The following is a 22,011-nucleotide window of genomic DNA, read 5'->3' as shown; positions in this document are numbered from 1 at the left end:
TACACTTGCAAGGCACATGCTTTATCACTGAGCCATCCCCCAGCTCTGAGAAGGTTTTTATGAAATGTGCTGAGCATTTAGAGGCAAAGGGTTTGATAAAAAACAACCTACACTCCAATGATTTAGTAAAAATAATATATATATAAATATATAAAAACAGGCACACATATAACATGCATATAACACATATATAACAAACGTAACAAACATACATATGTGCGGTAAAGCTAATGCAGTGAAATATTAGCAAAGCAGTATATAGTTAAGAAAAAGGATATAAAAATATTCCTTGTACTATTCTTATTCTTGCAACTTTTTTGTAAATTTGAAATTATTTACAAATAAAATATCTTAAAAGATTTGTGTGTAGTGATAAAGTTTTAGTCATAGATTCTATTATTCAACTAAATAAGGATGTAGGACATTCTGTGCCAGGTAGGTGCCCAGTGACCCACTTCGACATCAGGTGCTGGGGATTCCACTGGACAGGTCTAGGCTGTGCCTTCAAAGAATGGCATATGCTAGCAGAAGTTATATGACCTGTAGCACACCTCAGTATTTCATGGTATTTATGGTACACATGTGACCTTTAGTTTGGTTTCATCTCACTGTACTTCTCCCACCCAACCTCTCTGAGCAAGAAGCTAATCATTATCCTCTGCAGCTCACAAGCTTTGGGCTGCTGAGCTGAAAGAAGCACTTGAAAGTCTTCTTGATTTGTTTTTTGTTAATATTTATTTTTTAGTTGTAGTCGGGCACAATACCTTTATTTTATTTATTTATTTTAATGTGGTGCTGAGGATTGAACCCAGTGCCTCGCACGTGGAGTGCTCTACCGCTGAGCCACAACCCCAGCCCAGTCTTCTCAATCTTTAAAAAAAAATTCTAACATGGACCATTTAAGGTGATGACAGTTGAGGCAAGTAAGGGGGAGAAACCAAAGCTTTCTTGAGATGGTCACAAGAGACAAAAGATCAGGTTTACATTCTCTACTGTCAGAAAAGAAAAAACTCAAAACAGTAGTAGCATATGATAGACAAATTTATTTCTCTCTCCTGTAACAGTCTGGAGGCATTCCCAGGACAAGTCTTGGATTTTGACCCTCCTCCCATCAAAAAAGTAAAATCAAGGCTGGGTACAGTAGCACATGCCTATAATCCCAGTGGCTCCGGAGGCTGATGCAGGAGGATCATGAGTCCAAAGCCAACCTCAGCAAAGGTGAGGCGCTAAGCATCTCAGTGAGACTCTGTCTCTAAATAAAATACAAAACAGGGCTGGGGATGTGGCTCAGTGTCCAGTGCTCCTGAGTTTAATCCTTGGTATCCCCCCAAAAAGACCTTCTCATTGTCTATATTGGCACCAGTAACAAGGACCAAATTTTCAGTATCACGATGACCAAGGATGCTGAACATCTTTTCATGTGCTTTTGCTATTTCTATGCATTCTTTGGAGAAATGACTGCTTAAATCATTTGCTTTTTTTTTCTTTCTATAACATTTTTATTTATTTATTTATTTATTTTCAGTTGTCAATGGAACTTTATTTGTGCCTTACTCATGCTAGGCAATGCTCTGCCACTGAGCCACAAGCCCAGCCCCTGGCCTATTTTCTAATTGAATTGGTTTTCCTTTTTTGTTTTTGAGTTATAAAAGATCTTTAAGTCTTCTAAAATACAAATTATTTATAAGATTAAGTAATGAAAATATTTTCTCTCATTCTATGGTTGGTCTTTTCATTTTCTTTAAGGGAGTCCCCAGAGAGAGAGAGAGAGAGAGAGAGAGAGAGAGAAGAGGGGGCCACAGGGAAAATGAACCCATGCCAGGGCACATCCCCAGTGACCCACTTCCTTCAGCCGTGTCCCACCTGGCTCCAGTGACCCCCTGGTCAGTCCGTTCAAACTAGGATGGACCGGTCAGGTTACAGCTCTCACAATCCAGTCACTTCAACTCTGAGCATTCCTGAATTAACTCGGAAGATTTGGGGGTGACACCTTATATTGATAAACCCAGCCTAATTCCCTCTTCAGATTGAGAGCCATCTCACCACAAAGGCATTAAAAGTTAATTTTGGCTTTACTATAAATTACTGCGATTTCTAAACTTGCTTGGAATGCCTGCCCGTGCCTTGAACTCACCCATGCCTGGCTTTCCCTGACCAGATAACAACCCTCTCTGAAACTTTAGTAGCGCCTCATAAATTCTGGCTGTCCCTGGCCAGATAATGACCTTCTCTGAAACTTTAATGGAACCTCATAAGTTCTGATGTTGGGATCTAATTTACTCCCTAAGTGCTGAACCAGTTAAATTTATTAACTAGCCTTTGCATTATACTTGTCAAAATTCTGTTATCTATAAGTTCTCAAGACACCCACCCCCCGTTTTTGTAACTTTCTGTGCTATAAAGCTGTACTCCTGGAGAGCTGCAGGGCTGTCTTCTGTTCCCACGGGTTTCAGGAGAGACAACCCAGCCGGTTGGAATTACAAGCTTGCTTCAATTTGATTTCAATTGGAGTCGGTCATCTTTTCTTTGCTTCGTGGTTTAACAATATCCAAACCAAAACAGTGGTATTTCTATTTTCTTGATTCCTTCTTTATTTATTAATTGGAATTCTTCTGAAAGGGAGGGTTATAAATCATTAAGTTGTTTTGTTATTATCACCAGAGACTCAAGGGCATTTATTTTATGGTTTGGGTTACAAACCAATTCTATCATTGTTTCATTGCTCTAATCGTTCCGAACTCTTTCAGTTTGAGTTCTAGTCTTTAAACGTACCCTTTTTAATTTCATTTCATTTTTTTATCACTTCCTTACTTTGGGTACCACACGATGCTCCAAGATCAGTTTGTATTTCACCCGATTCAGATCCAAGAACGAAGGCTCTGGGTACCAGGTGTACTCATTGCTGCTGGAGTATCTCTCCCGTCAGTTGTCAGTGATAAGGAATATATCTGTGTTTACTCCCTGTGTATGTACACACACACACACACACACACACACACACACACACACACACACACCTGGATGTATACTGTTTTAAGCACCATAGGGTTCATTCTAGTCTTCCCTCTGTAACAGTGACAAGTCTGGCTCTGACTCTCTACAGTCAATTTGCTCAACCCTGGGACACATCTAAAACAGTTTTGAAATTCCTGACCTATGACCCTGTGAGAAACAAATTTACCAACAGAGTACTGCTTTTATATAGTTATTTTTGCAAACATTAGCAATTCTTTGTTTTTGGATTTAATTAGGTCAGTTACATATTCATTCCTTTCACCTTGATCATGTAATTCATTTGAAATATAGATATGTTTGTTTGTCACCATCTAAATTATATTTTGCATTGCCCCATACCTTGGCCAGTATTATAAAATTTGCATTAATGAAGTTTGCTCTTTGTCATGCACAGTTCTATGGTTTTGATAAATGTGTATTGGTCTGCTCAGGTGTACAATACCACACACACTGGGTAGGTTAAATAACAGAAATTTATTTTGTCACAACTCCAAGGTCCAGAAGTCCAAGATCAATATGCCATCAGGGTTGGTTTCTGGAGAGGATCCTTGTCCTCATTTTTTTGTTTTGTTTTGTTTTTAATTTTTTACTTGTAATTGGATATAATACCTTTGTTTTATTTATTTATTATTATGTGGTGCTGAGGATCGAACCCAGGGCCTTGCACGTGCTAGGCAAGCGCTCTACCACTGAGCTACAACCCCAGCCCCCCCCCCCATCCTGGTTTAAGGATAGGAGTTGCCTTCTCTCAGTTCCCATGTGTTCAATACACATGGAGAGAGCACTTTGGTGCTTCTTCCTCTTCTTAGAAGAACACTAGTCCTATAGGATTAGGGTCCCCCCCCAATAACCTCATTTAATGTCAATTACCTTATAGACCCTATCTCCAAATACACTCACACTAGAAGTTGGGGCTTCACCATATGAATTGTGGGAGACACATTTCAGTTCATAACAAAATTATAGAGTCCTCTCCTCACAAGTGCCATGCAGAAAAGTTCCAGCAACCCCAGAATTCCCTCCTGCTGCCCCCTTCATAGTCAAACCCTTTTCCTACTCCCAATTCCTGGTACCTACTTACTGTCTTTTTTTAATCTCCATGGTTTTGCTTTTTTGAGTATGCCATCCAGATTTAACATTTTGAATACAACATTTTGTGTCCAACTCCCTTTCACACAAAGGAATGCATCTAAGACTCTTCTGCCCTGTGTTCTACTTCTGACGTGACCATCTGAATAGCTCAGGGGATCTGCTCCCAAGGGAAACTGGTGAAAATGATTTTGTGAAGAAATTAGTTTCTGAACTTTATCCAAGAACATGCAGCAAATGAAGAAATATTTATTCAAGAAAATCCATTAAATACAGTAAGAAAAATGAGAGTTTGTGATATTTAATCCAAAATGTGTCTTCCTCCAGAATAGGACCCAGCCACTGACCTAACCAACTCCATTTTGTCCCACTGATTCCATTTGCCTCGTCAGTGTTTTTTCTCGTGAGCTACTTCCTTCTGCAGTTGCACTGGATTGCAGAAATCACAGGTCCAATTGGTAAGCATCTTTGTGAAAAGGAATTGAAACTATACTCAAAGAACACTAAGACAGAGACCACCGTAGGGGCAAATGCACTCCTGGATCTTAACTCACAGCTCAACAGCCATTAAAAGAGAGTGTAAGCCTGGGGCTGGGCTCAGTGGTAGAGCACTTGCTTAGCATGTGTGAGGCACTGGGTTCAATTCTCAGCACCACATATAAATAAAGGAATAAAATAAAGGTCCATCAACATATAAAAAAAAGATAGTGTGAGTTTTTCTCTCCTTCATTAACTTGTGGCTTGTTAGTTATTGAAAGCTTGGTATGTGCCTTACCCATTCCCCACAAACAACCATATCAGCTTCAGAGCCCTGGGCATCACTGGGGCCAGGATGTTCTTGCCATGACTCCCCAAGGACAAACAAGGTAAAGGATAAAAACTGTTAAGGAGCCACCAAAAGGACACATTCCCAGGGCCCTTAACTGGCTACTTGCCATGATTTCTGTTCTCTTCCATGTGTGATCTTAACAGCTACAGCAGTTCATTGTTGTCAGAAGGCAGAGATAAATATTTATCCAGGTTGTGGCATCAATATGAAAAATTGACATTTGGCTCGAGGATGACCAGCTGCTCTTGCTTTCCTCAGAGTTAAAGAAAACATACCTTTGAAAGCAATTAGCATTCCTAAAGCTTAGCCCTCTTGCAAAAAGCCCTTTTACATGAATCAAAGGGACTCTCTCCCTTTATTCTGGGAGCCAGAATGGTCCATGCTGCGTCTCCCTTCACAAACAGAAGCCATAATAAGAGCCTTGCCCGTGTGATCATTCACCTGTTTTCATTTCTACAGTCACTAAGTCAATATTCCCATGTCCAGTGTCAGCAGTGAGTCTTACAGAACATCCCCTGACAAGATTACCAGCTCTAACAAGGTGCAATCATCTCCTGTTGGGACTGAGGTTGTTCCTCTAAGCAGGAGCAACCATCTCACGTGGGAACCAAATTGCCTCCTTATGAAATGATGACCTTCCAGAGCTCCACAGAACCAGCCCTGACATAATGACCAACAAGACCACGGCTTGACCAGATGTCCTACTCTGCCAGCTTTGCAAACTCCCCAGCCATGCAAGCTTGTCTTTTTTTCTACGAAACTTTTAAAGTTTCTGTCAGCCCCTTGAAGAAGGATCTTTGGTCACTGTACCCCTGTGTCTGTTCTTCCCAGTATGATGACCACGTTAATTAAAGCTCCTTTCTTGCCCTCCTGCACTGCTCATTTCTTTGCTTGGTATATTGAAATAGGTGATTGGGCTGATCTGTTGGGACCCCTAGAGCCAGGGCTTTTGCCCCAGGAGTCAGTAACACTCCCTCTTTACAGCTCAGAGAGACAGAAATTTGACCCCAGTAACATTAAGATGTGACATATGATTGTAGCTGCTGAATTTGGCAGGTGGGTTCTGATAGACAATAAAGAGACTCTCTTTATATAAGATAGTGTTTGTTTTAGTAGTCACATGAAAGCAAAAGCAAAAGTGAAAGGTGGGAGAGAAAGAGCAGAAAATACACCATCTTACCAGAGAAAACACCAGCACCTGAAGTCAGGAGCTGGGGAGTCCCAGGGCAGCTTTTCAGGGTCCCCACAGGGAAGTCCCAGGCAGAGCATCCTGTTCATGGAGGAGAGTCCAAAGTCTTATTCCTGGTGAGCTCTTCCTTAAATACAAGTTAGGACAAAGGTTTATTCTAACAGCCTGCATGACCTAGATGCCCTCAAGGACACTTTATCCCCTCAAGGACCGACCAGATCCTTAGAGAGTGATAGTCTTGAGTGAATGATTCTGAGTTCTCATGAGTGAACCAAACCCACCAAGAAGTCAGCATTCTTTAGGTGACCCATCAAGGGTGTGTGAAGGTCACAGCAGACACGTGGACAGGGAAGATCTTTAATACTTTCCTAAGCCCTTGAACCCCAGGCTGGCACAACCAAGAACACAGGACTGACTCTCTTTCCCCCCACCTCCCAGTCAGAGGGCTGTCTTCGCAGGAAAGCAGAAATTCTGAATTTCTCATCTTGTCTTCAACTACCAGTTTCTGAGGCTAAGTTGTGGCTGAGTGCAGTAGGTAGGGCCTCCTTTCCTCCACCCCGTCCCCACTGGTGAGAGCAAGGCTCTACCTTAGGCACAGCACCACTGAGAGTACTGGGCCTGACTGACCTTGCCTTGGCTCCTGGAGCTGTGCTTCCATGCTGGCAGAGGCGAGGAGACCCAGGGCTGTGTTCCCCTCCACCCAGCACCAAACTCTCAAAGTGGAAGTGTCACTCAGTCAGTAACACCCATTGTCTCTGCCCCCAGGACAGCTGGGAATCAGGGATTTTGCCCATGGAAAGAGGCAAGCTATAGAAGACAGAAGTCCAAATCTTTCTCCAAAGGATCTACCTTCATTTGCAATGGAGAGAGATTCAACTATAATCTAAAAAACAGGGGCTGGGGATGTGGCTCAAGCGGTAGCGCGCTCGCCTGGCATGCGTACGGCCCGGTTCGATCCTCAGCACCACATACCAACAAAGATGTTGTGTCCGCCGAGAACTAGAAAATAAATGTTGGAAAACTCTCTCTCTCTCTCTCTCTCTCTCTCTCTCTCTCTCCTCTCTCTCTCTTTAAAAAAAAATCTCAAAAACAGTGAAGGTGGGGTGAAAGTCAGTTGGGAAGAGATCTCCAGATTTATTGGAGATATAGATACATTGTAGGACTGCTACATAGCTGGAAGAGACATCTAAGAGGATCACTCCTGGGCAGAACAAACCTCAAGTGCTTACCATAAGAGTTAGCCCTTTAGGGGCTGGGATTGTGGCTCAGCGGTAGAGCGCTCATCTAGATAAAAACAAATAAACAAAATAAAGGTATTGTGTCCAACTACTTCTAAAAAATAAATATTTACCAAAAAAAGGAGTTTTCCCTTTAAATTTGACTGGATCAATTTATGCCACAGTCCATTGTTGAAAACAACAGAGAAATCAGCCAGAAATTGGTTGAGCTCCATTTCTATAACTGCTCAGGGAAAGAGAGCCAGAGAGCAATCTTCCAAAACCACTCCCAAGGCTACTATAGACGCAAGGAAATCTCCCACTCCCATCCCAAGAATCAGCATCAGTGGCTTCACACTGCAAGGGGGTGATGGGGAATAGACTTCCCTAAAATAATCCATCCATTCACTAAATAAGTTTAAAAAAAAGAAAAAGAAAAGACCAACAATAGTAAGTCCTCCGAGTGGGTAGGTGACCAGTACCCAGGGTTACTACAATACATTTTACACAATGTCTACTTTCCAAAAAAAATTGCAAGACATGCAGGAAAGAATAACCCAAACACAGAAGAAAATGGAGCAACAGAAATTGTCTCAGAGGACCATATATCAAATTTCAAGGTAAGAATTTCAAAAGTATTATAAATATGTTTAAGGCTGGGGTTGTGGCTCAGTGGTAGAGTGCTTGCCTGGCATGTGATTCTCATACCACATATATAAATATTTTTTTTAAAAAGTCCATCAGGGCTGGGGTTGTGGCTCAGTGGCAGAGCGCTCACCTACCACTCGGACCCAGGTTCAATCCTCAGCACCACATAAAAATAAAAGGCATTGTGTTGTGTCCATCTACACCCCCCAAAAAATAAATATTAAAAAAAAGTCCATCAACATTTAAAAAATAAAAATAAATAAATAAATGTTGCAAGAATTAAAGAAAGCCATTATTAATGGTGTAAATGAAAGTGTAGAATCAATGGTTCATCACATAAAGACTATTAATAAAGTATGAAGTTGAAGTTCTATCAAGAACCCACATTTATATTAAAGACCCCACTGCCTGATCTCAGTTTAGGGTAGAACATCCTGATGGTGGAAACATGGAAGCTGCAGGTCTAGAGTCAAAGTTATCTTTAAGTATCTTAGGCTCTTTAGAAAAAAGTCTACTTACTTTTGTAAACAACTCATAATATATTGTTAAGCTGAACAAATCTCTACCTTCCACCAACCCTAAAGCTAAGGATGCTATAGCATTTGAAACCTATAGATTTTCCCACTTGGCTGTAACCCACCTAGGTAATACTCACACCAATATATTTGTTGGATGTATTGATTTCTTTCTTTGTTCGGTGCTTTGGAAGTTCATGTGAGGTCTAGGGGTGTAGCTCAGTGGTAGAGTACTTGCCTGGCATGTGCAAAGTCCTGGGTTTGATCCCCAGCACTGAAAAAAAATAGTTCATGTAACTTCTTCCACTTTAGAGTACCTTATTCAAAGTAACTTAAATCTGTGTTCCCAGGCCTCAGCCACTCACATTTGGCTCAGAGTAAACTATTTCTTATTTTCTTTAAATCATAGTTGTTGTTTTACATCAAATAAAGATAATTTATCAAAGAGAGGTAAATCATTAGAAAGAACCAAGTGGAAATTCTGGACTTAAAAACTATTATAGCTGAGATGAAAAACTCATTAATGGGGTTCAATAGAACAGTTGAACTGGGTGCAGTGGCACATGCCTTTAATCCCAGATGCTTGGGAGTCTGAGGCAGGAGGATCATGATTTCAAAGCCAGCCTCAGCAACAGCGAGGTGCTAAGCAACTCAGTGAGACCCTGTCTCTAAATAAAATACAAAATAGGACTGGGGATGGGGCTCAGTGGTTGAGTACCCCTGAGTTCAATCCCTGGTCCAAAAAAAAAAAAAAAAAAAGAAAGAAATAGTACAGTTGAACTGGTGGAAGAATTAGTGCACTTAACTATAGCTTGACGGCTTGAAAGTATGCAGTCAGAAAAAAAGAAACAATGAAGAAAAAGGAATAGAGCTTCAGAGAAATGTGGTGTGCCATTAAGCACACCAATGTGTTCTGTGGGAGTATAAGAAGAGAGAAAAGAGATTAAAAATTTTTTTAAAGAAATAATGGCGGGGCTGGGGATGTGGCTCAAGCGGTGGCGCGCTCGTCTGGCATGCATGCGGCCCACATACAAACAAAGATGTTGTGTCCGCCGAAAACTAAAATAAAATAAATATTAAAAAATTCTCTCTTTAAAAAAAAAAGAAATAATGGCTGACACAAATTTATGTTAATAAATAAGATAACAGATAAAATGGACAAATTCCTAGAAATACACACACTATAATTGATTCAAGAAACAGATACTGTGAGTAGAACTATAAGAGCAAGAAAAAAAAACAATTAAAGGTGAAATACTTGATACATTTCCCCTATAGCAGTAGACTCTTAGGTGACTACTAAAGATAAATGAAAACCTTACTAAGTTCACACAGAAATCCATCCATGAATGTTCATGGCTGCATTATTTATAATAGCCAGAAACTGGAAACAACCTCAATGTCTCTCAAGTGATGAATGGGTAAACAAAATGGAATGTATTCATACAATGAAATATTTTTCTAGTAAAAGTAGGAAAGAAATTCTGATATATGCTTTTACATGGATGAATCCAGAAAATATTATGCTAAGTGTCAAAAGCAAGTCACAAAAGACCACATACTATATGATTTAATTCGTATAAAATGTCCAGAACAGACATGTCTGTAAAGAGAAAAGAGTAGATTAGTGGTTGCCTCAGGATGAATGAGGGTGGGGAGACAGGCTGGTTACAGACAGAGTACAGGGCTCCTTTTTGAGATGAGGAAAAGTTTCTAAACTTGACAGTAGTGATGTTGCACATATAAGTGCAATACATACACCTATACGATACACTCAAGAGGGGCTGGGGTTGCGGCTCAGCGGTAGAGCGCTTGCCTAGCATGTGTGAGGCCCTGGGTTTGATTCTCAGCACCTCATACAAATAAATAAAATAAATGTCCATCAACAACTAAAAAAATATTTAACAAAAAAAGAAGAAACACAAATTCCAATAAATATATGAAAAAAATATTCAATATCTCTAACAATCAGGGAAATGCTGATAGTTTATGGCTGAGTAAAACTCCACTGTGTATATATACCATTTAATCCATTTATATATATATATATATATATATATATATATGTATATATATATACCTCACATATATATTCACATAAATATTATATATATATATATATATCTCACATATATATTCACATATATTTTATATATATATCACATATATATTCATATATATATATATATATATATCACTGGCTAATATATGTTTCTCTATAGAGATTCAGCAATTCATGACATTATTACTATTATTATTATTATTATTATTTATTTTTGGGTACTGGATTTTGGGGATTGAACTCAGGGGCACTTGATCACTGAGCCACATTCCCAGCCCTATTTTGTATTTTATTTAGAGACAGGGTCTCACTGAGTTGCTTAGCTCCTCAACATTTGCTGAGGCTGGTTTTGAATTTGCGATCCTCCTGTCAGAATATTATTTTTAAATTAGCCACATGAAATAATTTGATTTTCCTCTCACTGTTACATATTAAAATCAATTTTAGTTAAATAATTTATGCAAAGCTTGACTGTGAGCAATAGTTGCTAAAAGGATGCAACATTGTTCATTAATATAAGAGCATTTCACTTAATTACACTGGATAATAGCAGTGCTCCTAAAGGAAAATAAAAAGCAAAGTGATTAGCAGTCATTACTGTTAATTAGCGCTCATGTGACACTCCTTGGGATGACTCTCCTTTAAGTTAAATATTGTTAAAGGTTTTCCAAACCTTGCCTAGGTAAGTATTGAGCTAAGCAGTCAACTACCAGTAAGCAGAACAAAAAACAGAGACAGCTGGGGCTGTGGCTCAGCGGTATCACACTTACCTGGCATGTGAGGCACTGGGTTCGATTCTCAGCACTTCATATAAATAAATAAAATAGGGGCTGGGGATGTGGCTCAAGCGGTAGCATGCTCGCCTGGCATGCGTGCGGCCCGGGTTCGATCCTCGGCACCACATACCAACAAAGATGTTGTGTCTGCCAATAACTGAAAAAATAAATATTAAAAATTCTCTCTCTCTCTCTCCCTCTCTCTTTAAAAAAATAAATAAATAAATAAATAAAATAAAGGTCTATCAACAACTAAAAAAATAAAATAAAATAAAAAAAACAGGGACAGAACAGTATCCAGTTAGTATGTCTTTTTAAACAGGAAAAGGTTGAGAGGAATGAGTAAAACTGGAAACTCAAACTTCACATTCTGCACTCTAACTGATGAAAGGAGGAAATGTGTGTTTATCAAACTTGCTGTGAGGGCACAGCTCATTTGGACTCCTGTAAACAATCGCCTGGCTTGCGCACTTCCATATGCATTTGAAAATCTTGGAGATACAGAGCACCATATTCAGCAAGCCAGGTCACTCTAGTAACGCCCTTAACAAGTTTCAGAAGTTCATAGAGATCTTCAACTTCATCACCTTCACATTTGGTGTACATTCGTCCTATATCCAAGCTCCTTCCTCTGATGGCTCTGCGGTAGAGGGGAAGAGCCATTGCTTCTGCATACAAGTCAGTGGCATGATGACCCACTGACTGATACATGTAACTATCCAGTTCATCAGATCCCACTTAGTTTCCATCTGGTCTTAGATTTGCTAAAGCAACAACCTGATGCCCAGCAGCAATGCACTGCATCATATTGTAACAGCTGTCTTTCCTGCCACTGATCAGAATCACAACCATCATGCTGGGCGCAGTGCGGGTGCGTGCACGCGTGCAGCGGCTGGGAACGAATCTTAAAATTAAAAAAGTAGCCTGATTTTCCATGTTGTTCCCAAGTAATAATAAGAGTCCTGAAAAGAGGGAAAAAAGAGTCAGAGGAGGAGATGTGATATAGGAGCTATGTTCAAGTGACAGGATAGATAAATTTGAAGATTGAGGCAATGGCGGCAAGTCCAGGTATGCAGGCACCCTCTAAAATCTGGAAAAGAGGTCTGGGGATGCGCTTACTACTAGAGCACTTGCCTATCATGCATAAGACCCTAAGATTGATCCTCAGCACTGGAAAAAGGAGGAGGGGGAGAGGGGGAGGGGAGGGGGAGGAGGAAAAAGTCAAGGAAAGGATGCAATCCCACTGACACCTTGGTTTTAGCCCAGTGAAACCAATTTGGGACTTCTAATTGCCAGGACAGAAAATAATAAATTTTCTTTGTTCATGTGTTTACAGTTACAAAAAATATTTTAACTTTTATACTTATTAAACTAACACTTTAAACATATAAAATATAATATATGGTAGTGTTTTATAAAATGTATTAATCACTTTTTTCACTATAATGAAATATCTGAGGCTGGGTAACTTTATTTAAAAAGAAGCTTATTTAGCTCACAGTTCATGGAGTTTAAGAGCATGGCACTAGCAACTCCTCAGCTCTGGTGAGGGCCCCTCAACTGCACCACATCATAGCTGATGACTTCACAGAGGGGATGTGTGAGAAATCACATGGTGAGATAGGAAGTCCTAGAGAGAGGAAGGGCCAAGTTTGCTCTTTTATAACAACCATTGTTCTGGCTCTTTTTTAAACTCCTTCTAGCCAGGGTCCAACAAGAAGTACATCAATTCCTTCTGAGTGCTGCACCCTCAGTGACCTAATTAATTCACACTAATCTCCAGACATTCCAGCTCACAATACTCTATGGATGGGGTGATCCAGCAGTAGAACACCAGTTCAATTTGAATGATTACTACAACCTCTTTCACGTGATTCCTATCTAAAGTGCCCCTCTTCCCTCTCCTCCATTACACACTCCAGGATCCACGACCCACTGTATAAGTTTCTTGTTGCTGCTGTAACAAAATTTTTCCATGGACTTGGTGGCTTAAAGCAATGCAAACTTTTTTTTTTTTTTTTTAACTTCTTAAGGTCAGAAATCCCAGTGGTCTCAATGGACTAAAATTGAAGTGTGGACAAGGCAGTGTTCATGCTGAAGGTTCTAGGGAAGGATCCATTTTCTTGCCCTAAACAGCTTCTAGAAGATGTTTACATTACTTAGCTTTGGGTTCCTTCCTCCTTCTTCAAAGCCAGCAAAGGGGAGTAGAGCCATAGCATTGCCTTCCCCTTTCACTTTTAAGACCTGCATGATTACATTGAGCCTACCCAGTAAGCTCCCTATTTGAAGGCCAGTTGATTAGCAAAACTAGTCCAGTTACAACTTAATTCCGTTTAGCATGTGAAATAACATATTCACAGATATTCACAGAGTCCAGGGATTAGGATCTGCACATGATCAGGAACCTTTTTTTTTCCCCCCACCATACCTGCATACACTGATTTTATTTTGCTTGGATGAAAGAATGAAAGCTAGTGTATAATAGGCATTGAAAACATTTGTCCTTATGGACACTGCTAGCTTTTCTTTCTTTTTTTTTTTTTAAACAAAGTACAGATAGCATAAACAAAATAAGATTACATGTCTATAATCAGCAACTCAGGAAGCTGAGACAGGAGGATTGCAAGTGTGAAGTCAACCTCAGCAACTTAGTAAGACCCTGTCTCAAAATAAAAAATAGAAATTCTGGAGATGTTGCTCAGTGGTAGAGCACTTTTAGTTTCAATCCCCAGTACCCCCCCCCCACACACACACACACATACTCACACAGTGAGCCACAAGGATGGCAGAGGAAATGGATTTACCCATGTAGTAGAGGATGTTGGCTCCAAAATTAGGTTTCAATCAGTTTGTCAACTAAATGCTTCAGAGCTTTCCTCTGTCTTGATTCATGTGGGATATGTATGAATGTATTGTTTATTTATGAATGTATGTTTTTATTTTGCAGTACTGGAGATTGAAATGTGGGCCTGGTGCATGCTAGACAAGTGCTCTGCCACTAAGTTATACCCAGCCCCATCAGACATTTTAACCCGCCCAGATCAAGGAACGCTATTTAAGGACACAAACTTCCATTTCATAAAATATGACACCAGGGATCCCTTATCAAGACAATAACTATAGGACAGTGTCTCCAAGAGCTTGTTTGTTTGTTTGTTTGCAGTACTGGGGATGGAACTCAGGGCCTCAAACATGCTAGACATGTGCTCTACCACTAAGCTACACACACACACACACACACACACACACATACTGACAAAAAATAAATGGCCATCCCAATGATGTCCACATCCTAATCCCTGGGAATATGTTTCTTCTCATGCAAAGGGGAATTAAGATGCAAACAGAATGGTTTTGCTAACCAAAAAATTGCATGCTTTAAATATATATAGTTTATATATATATCAGTGGTACCCCAATAAGGCTGTTTTATTATAATGGGCAAAAGATCTGAACAGATATTCCCCAAAGAAGATATACAGATGGCAAATAAATATATGGAAAGATGTTCAGCATCATAGATTAGTAGGATGATATAAGTGACAATCACAGTTCATTAATTGTTGTTAATTTTTCCGAAACTTCCTTTTATTTAGTTGAGCTCTCTTCTTGCCGTGCTTTCATCTACATAACTACGGTTGAAAACACTGTTAAACATCTGAACACTTTTGCCTGCCACTTCTGTCATTTTTGCATCTCTTTCTATTCCCTAATATTTTTTCTTAGTTACGGGTCACTCTCCTCCTCTGCGTGTCGACTAATTTGATTAGACACAGGACATTGTCGATACCATTCATTGAGTAATTGGACTTTGCTATCTTCCTATTTATTTTGTCCTTTATTTATCAAGAAACTGGGTCTTGCTATGTTACCCAAGCTAGCCCTGAACTCCTGGCTGAAGAGATCCTCCTGTCTCAACGTGATTGACAGCTGAAACTACAAACACATGCCACCGTGCCCAGCTTTGCTATCTTACTTTCTTAAAGTTTATAAAGCTTTATTAAACATTTCAAACAGCTGTGCAGTAAACACACCAGAAATAAAAATCCTGATGTTTTTAGATGTTTCACAAGTGTGGCCTCCCAGTCCCATTGCCCAGATGGACTGCCTCCAGTTCTGTCCTCTACCTGGCCCACTCCCTTCCCTCCTCAGGTGAGAGACAGGGATGGTTCTGACTAGAAGGACAACCATTCTGATCCCCACTGGGCAGGGGCCAGGAGCTAGTCTCATTTGCCAACACTTGTTACTGAAGTGCTGAGAAATAAAAAAGCGAGTGCCAGTCAGAGTCTTCCTGTGTGTTCTTCATAATGCACAGTGTACACCCCCAAGAACGAAGAAGCTCCTGGCGGGAGGATGATGGCTGATGCTTCCCTGGGTCTTGTCTGAACCACCTTGGAGTCCAGTGTGCTGGTCCCTCTGCAATTCCCATGCTAAATAAAAATCCTACTAAAGCTAGCCACCGCTGAACCTCAAAATCAGAACACCTTCCGTAAAGCTTCTTTAAAAGGAATATACAAATGTATATGAACACACACACACACACACACACACACACACACACACACACACACACACCAAAATATCCAAACACCTATCAAGGAGATCAGGCTGCTATGAAACACACAAGAATGTTCCTGTTCACTCAGCAGGGGGCTGCTACATCTACTTGAGCACATCATACTTCCATCCTGCAGAGCATGCACAGGGGAACACAGGAGTATCCTTCTTTTGACTCTGAGAAAGGCAGGAAAAAAGATAAAGGATGTGAGGCTGGGTTGGAGAGTGGGAACCCAGACCTGCAGGTGAAAGGGGACTGCAGGATCTGAAACCCCAGTGCTTTATAACCTATGCCAATACATTCCCTCCTGTCCTCTGCTTTCTTGGAAAGCTACCAGGGCAGCTGTTTGTGCCCACAAAGCCGGGGGCCAATGCCAATTCTGGAAGTGGGGAATCTGAGCCACTGTACAGGAAAGTTTCCCCTGCAGCTATAGCAGATGAGAAGCAGAAGCTTCCAGGAAAACCAATGCACAAATGGTGCAAGGTTTCCACTCCAGGAGGAAGCTGAGCAGGTAGAGTGGCTTCACAGGGCGGGGTTGAGGAGGAACCGGCAGCAGCCAATGGAGGCAATGCATGATCTCTGCCCAGCAGGACCTTCACCCAGCACCGCTGGCGCAGGCGGCTGCCCTCCGCTTTCTTCAACCCTCTCTCCAGGAGCTGAGCCGCTGTGCTCTCTGGCTGTTGCCTGGGATCACCAAGGCAGCAGGGACCCTGGGAGCGGGTGCCACTGCCAGCCACCACGTCCTACCTCATCCTGCCCCCACCTCAGCTTTCCAGCAACCCCGCAGAACTTTACTATCTTAAATTGTTTGAACTTTGTTCAAAAAGGCAGTTACTTGTGAATCTGATCCCTTTGAGGCTTAAATTTTTATTCAAAATTAATATGGATTCACAGGCAATTGCAAAGAGAGGAGAACAAAATCCTGTGTATCCTTCATTCAGTTCCCCACATGGTTACAGCTTCCAAAACTGGAAAACAATATCAAAAGAGAAAACCCACATTGATAAAATGTGTATATAGCTACATGCCTTATCACATGTGTAGATTCATGTAGCCGCCACCACGATCAAGATGCAAAACTCTTCCATGAAGATCTGGGCACTTACCCCAGAGAAATAAGAGAAAGATCTCTCCCCTTTAGTTATCTCTTTCCTCTCTACAATTTTACCCCTACCCTACACTATCCATAACTTCTGGCAATGAATAATTTGTTCTAAATGTCTATAATTATTTCAAAAATGTCATGTAAATGGAATCACATGATACACAGCCTTTTGATACTGTCCTTTTCATGCAGTATAATGCCCTTGCAATGCATCCATGGTATTTTCTTTATCAATAATTCATTTCTTTATATTGCTGACTAGTATTCCATATACGGATGTACCACAGTTTTAACCATTCACCAATTGAAGAAAATTTTGATTCTTTCCAGTTGTTGATTTGACAAATAAAGCTGTTGTGACCATCTGTATAAAGATTATGTGCACAGTTTTCATTTCTCTGGGATAAGAGTCCAGGAATGTAGCTATGGAAAGTATGTTTAGTTTGTTCTATCATTGACAACTATTTATCAGTGGTTGTAGCATTTTTCATTACTATCAGCAATGTACGACACCCTGACACACCAAGTTCTATCAGATCCTTGTTAGCACTTGATATGGACAGGATTTTTTGTTTTTTGGTCATTATAATGGGCATATAATGATTTTTATTATGATTTCATTTTCATTCTGCTAATAGCTAGTGATGTTGAACAACTTTTCATGTGCTCATTTGATAAAGCTTTGTCAGTAAAATGTCTTTTGCCATTTCTAATTGGTTTGTCTGGTTTTTAACTGTCAAACTTCTACCCCTCTCCCCAGTACTGGGGATTGAATCAGGGTGCTTTACCATTAAGCTAAATCCCTACCCCTTTTTATTTCTTTTAACTTTGACACAAGGTCTTGCTAAGTTGCTCAGGCTGGCCTCAAACTTGTGATCCTCCTGCCTCAAACGGCTGAGTGGCTGAGATTACAGGTGTGCATCACCATACCTGGATTTACTGTTGAATTTTGAGAGTGCTTTATGCATTCTGGATGTGAGTCTTTTGTCAGATATGTGGTTTGCGAATAATTCTCCTGATCTGTAACTTATTTGTCTATGTATTTATTTTTGTTTGTACTGGTGATTATACTGAGCCACACCTTGAGCCCCTGTAGCGAATCTTTTCATACTCTTAACTGTATCTCTGTAGAGCATAACCTTTAATTTTGAAAAAGTACAACGTGTTGTTGTTTCATTTTGTTCTGTTTTTTCTTTTAAGGATTGTACTTCTGTTGTCATGTTTAAAAACACTAAACACTAGATCCTGGTATTTTCTCCAATTGTTTCTTCAAAAAGTTTTATTAAAAAAATATACTTAAGTCTGGTGCTTTAATTTTCATGTCATTGTGAAGTTTAAGTAAAAATTCACCTTTTGCCTATGAATACCCAATTACTCCATTTGTTGAAAAGACCACATTCCTCCATTGATTTCCATCTTTGTCAAAAATCATTTTATTGGGGCCTGGGGTTGTGGCTCAGTGGTAGATTGCTCACCTAGCATGCGTGGGTTCGATCCTCAGCACCACATAAAAATAAAATAAAGATATTGTGTCCACCTAAAACTAATATATATATATATATATATATATATATATAGTATTTGTGTATGTTTATTCCTGTGTTCTCTATTCAGTATAATTGATCTGTGTATCCATTCTGAGCTATATAAGAAGTCATAAAATTGAACAGGGTGGTTCTTTCCACTTTATTCTTCTTTTTTCAATATTCTCTTAGCTCTTCCAATTCCTCTACCTTTCTTAATTTTCAAATAATTTTTTCTATATCTACAACAATATTACTAAGAATTTTGATAAGTATTGTGTTAAATCTGTGTATGCATTTAGGATGAATTATCATCTTTACTAATTTGAGTCTTTCGATCCATTTATATGTTATGTCTCTTCATTTATTTGAATTTTTTTTGTTTCTTTCTCTCTCTCTTAATGTCACACATGCTAGGTAAGCACTCTACCACTGAGCTATCTCCTCAACCCATTTTTACTTTTTTATTTTGAAATAGTTTCACAAAGTTGCCAGGTTGGCCATGAAATTAGGATCCTCCTGCCTCAGCCTCCTCAGTAGCTGGAATTATAGGCATGTGCCACTATGCCCATAGATACTTGATTTCTGTCATCAGTGTTTTATAGCTGTATCAACTGGCATAAAATGTAACCCTTTATTTAGCCTATTAATGACATCAATTGTATTGGATTACATCAATTGGTTTTCACATACTGAATCAATCTTGCATCTATAGAATTAACTCCATTTTGTCATGGCGTACAGTTCTGTTTATATACTGATTCACTATTATTATTTTGGTGTGAGAATTCAATCGAGGGCTTCACACATGCTGAGCATGCCTCTACCACTGAGCCACATCCCAGTCCCCTTTGATATGTTCAATATGCTAATATTCAGCTAAGAATATTTGGCTATAGGTTTCTTTTTATAATCTTGGTACTATCTTTATCTACTTTTGTTATCAAGATAATATGGGCCCCATAAAAAGAGTATTAAAAAATTCCAATTTTTCTTGATGAGAAAAAAAGTGGTGGCCAGTAGCGTTATGAAGATTTATTATGTAGACATTGATATAGAATATGTGTTGATTCTTCTTCAAGTGTTTATTTAAAATCTCCCTTAAAACCATCTGGACCTGGAGATTTCTCCTCTTGGAGTTTTCAAATTCTGGATTTAGTTTCTTTAATAATTATCGGGTTTGTCAATAACTGCCTACTTAATATTGAATGAGGTTGTGATAATGTGTGCTTTGTGGGAGAACAGATTCACGTCGTGTCAGTTCTCAAATACGTCTGTAGAGTTGCCCTTTGTTATTCTTTCATATTTGCAGGATTTGTAGGGATATTTCCTATTTCACTCCTGAAGTCTGTAATCTGCTTTTTCTCTTATCTCCCCAATGTCCGCCTTTGTCAATCTTACCAAAAAGTTTTCCAGTTTTGACCTTTCAGCTAACTTGCTTTGGGATTTATTGGTATTCCTCTATTGTTCTTCTATTTTCAAGCTCATTGATTTCTGTTTTTACTTGTTTTATTATTTCCTTGCTCTCGGTTTACTGACTTTTCCCCCTAGTTTCTTAAAGTAGGAGCTTAAAATATTCATTTGACTTTCCCTTTTTCTTGCGGGGGCGGGTACTGGGGTTGAACTCGGGGGCACTCCACCACTGAGCCCCATCCCCAGCCCTATTTTGTATTTTATTTAGAGACAGGGTCTCACTGAGTTGCTTAGCACTTCACCATTGCTCAGGCTGGCTTTGAACTCGTGATCCTCCTGCCTCACTCTCGATTACAGGCAAGTGCCACCGCGCCCAGCAAGCAATTATTCTTAACAAGATCGAATATTTATTGTTATCTTCTCAGTGTTGTAGTCTGTTAATCCTTCCAAAACCCTGCCAAAAGCAGTGCCTGGTCGAGGACCCCACTCTTAAGTGTGTCGGTTGGAAGGAACCACGTTTGACCTGCTTAAATGAGCACTTCACTGACTGAAAAAGTTAAATATAAGTAACAAAATTCACCCATAACTCCACAGCCCAAGAGGCCCCCCCCCAGGGGGACTGTCCGTTCCAGGATCTTCGCTGTCTTTCCCTAAATCCCCGCTGCCTCCCCAGCAGCCGGCAACCGAAGGCTGAAGGTGCTCAGACTCCCCGCCCCAAAGCGAGCAGCTGCACCAAGAGGCTGCTGGCCAAGCCGGCGGACCTGGCCCCGCCCATCGCTTCAGTGCAGCCAATGGCGTCGGGGAGGAGGGGGCGCTGGCTCTGATTTGGCGCCCCCTGGGGCGGGGGCGGGGCCTGACGGGGGCGGTGCACTCAGCCTCGGCGCGCCAAGTTCGGGTTGAAAGCGGGCGCCGCGGGTCACGTGGCTGACGCGCGGCTGAGCGCAGGTAGGTGGGTGTCCCGTTGTGGTGCGGTCGGCGGCGGCGGCGGCGTGGGACTGAGGCGTAGCCATACACGTGCTGGGCTGCGTTCTGGTAGGTGGGCTCCCTCGGGTCCTAGGTCCTCGGCGCCCCGGCGCTGTGCTACCCAATTTCCCGCCACGCGCTTCCCCAGCCTCTGGGAAACCGAAACAACCGGGAGAGCTGCAGGTTGGCGCCTAGGCGGAGGGGTCCGAAGGCCGTCAGCCGCAGTTCTGGGTCCTGGACACCTGGATGTAGCGCGGGTGGTGGCCAGTAGCGTTAGGAAGGCTTATAATTAACCGCCCAGTGCTGAGCGCTTTTCTTATACAAGTGCTGTCGGGCTTTTTTTCCTTTAATATCTTATTTTTTAGTTATAGTTGGACACAATATCGTTATTTTAATTATTTATTTTTATGTGGTGCTGAGGATCGAACCCAGGGCCTCGCACGTGCTAGGCGAGGGCTCCACCGCTGAGCCACAACCCCAGCCCCAGTACTCTCGTTTTGAAGACAACTCCTTACCTCGTCCTCACTGCAAGTCAGTGGTAGTAGCGTTTCCCCATTTTGCGGATGAGGAGGGTGAGTCTGGGGGAGAGGAGCTGGGCAAAATGGCAGAACCCAGAATCAAACGCGGATTGGTTTTCAAAGCTGCGTTCCTCGCTGCTGTCCACTTTGGCGTGCTCCCAGATCTCTGTTGCCTGCAGTCTGCCACCCTCTGTTCTAGGAGACAGGCATTGCACTGTAGGATTCTTGGCCCCGTGCCTGTACTTCGGGGTTCTGAAAGTTAAGTGACCCTTGGTCGACTGAAGCTAGCACACTTGAAGCCTTCAATCAGGCAGTTTATTGGACCGGAAACACTAGTTGTGGAATCAGATTTTGAATTTCTTACTTGAGGGGACTTGTAAGGACTTGTGGGTGATTGTGTTTTTATCTAGTGCAGTGCTCTGGGAAAAGACTTTGGAACTAAAGATAAGCCAGAGTTAAGATTCTGACTCTTCTGATTATATGACCTTAGGCAAGTTAGCTCTCTGACCCTTGGTGTTCTGTGCTTTCCAGAGAACACACAGAAGTTGTTTTTTGTTTCTTGGCTTTGTTTTGGTTTTTTGTTTGTTTTCC

The 22,011-nt window shown here is 40.9% G+C and overlaps 1 protein-coding gene and 1 pseudogene across 3 annotated transcripts in view; one reads left to right on the top strand and one right to left on the bottom strand.

Moving 5' to 3' along the window:
* Positions 1-11,696: 11,696 nt before the first annotated feature.
* Positions 11,697-12,195, bottom strand: LOC308635790 (diphthine--ammonia ligase-like; annotated as a pseudogene). The gene has a single exon. The product of its transcript is annotated as a diphthine--ammonia ligase-like (transcript).
* Positions 12,196-20,823: 8,628 nt separating this feature from the next.
* The window catches only part of SHMT1 (serine hydroxymethyltransferase 1), a 29,307-nt gene continuing 28,119 nt past the window's right edge, over positions 20,824-22,011 (top strand). The window contains exon 1 of one of the 2 annotated variants that reach the window (XM_081270529.1): positions 20,824-20,971. The gene's annotated coding sequence lies outside the window, so the exon portion shown is untranslated. The remainder of the gene's footprint in view (positions 20,972-22,011) is intronic. The other variant, XM_081270530.1, reaches the window with a different exon arrangement.

Source organism: Spermophilus citellus, assembly GCF_964194105.1.
Source record: "Spermophilus citellus genome assembly, chromosome: 17".
NCBI classification, from domain to species: Eukaryota; Metazoa; Chordata; class Mammalia; order Rodentia; family Sciuridae; genus Spermophilus; species Spermophilus citellus.
The sequence above is the reverse complement of the archived record's forward strand: the minus strand, read 5'-3'. Positions and strand labels throughout refer to the sequence as shown.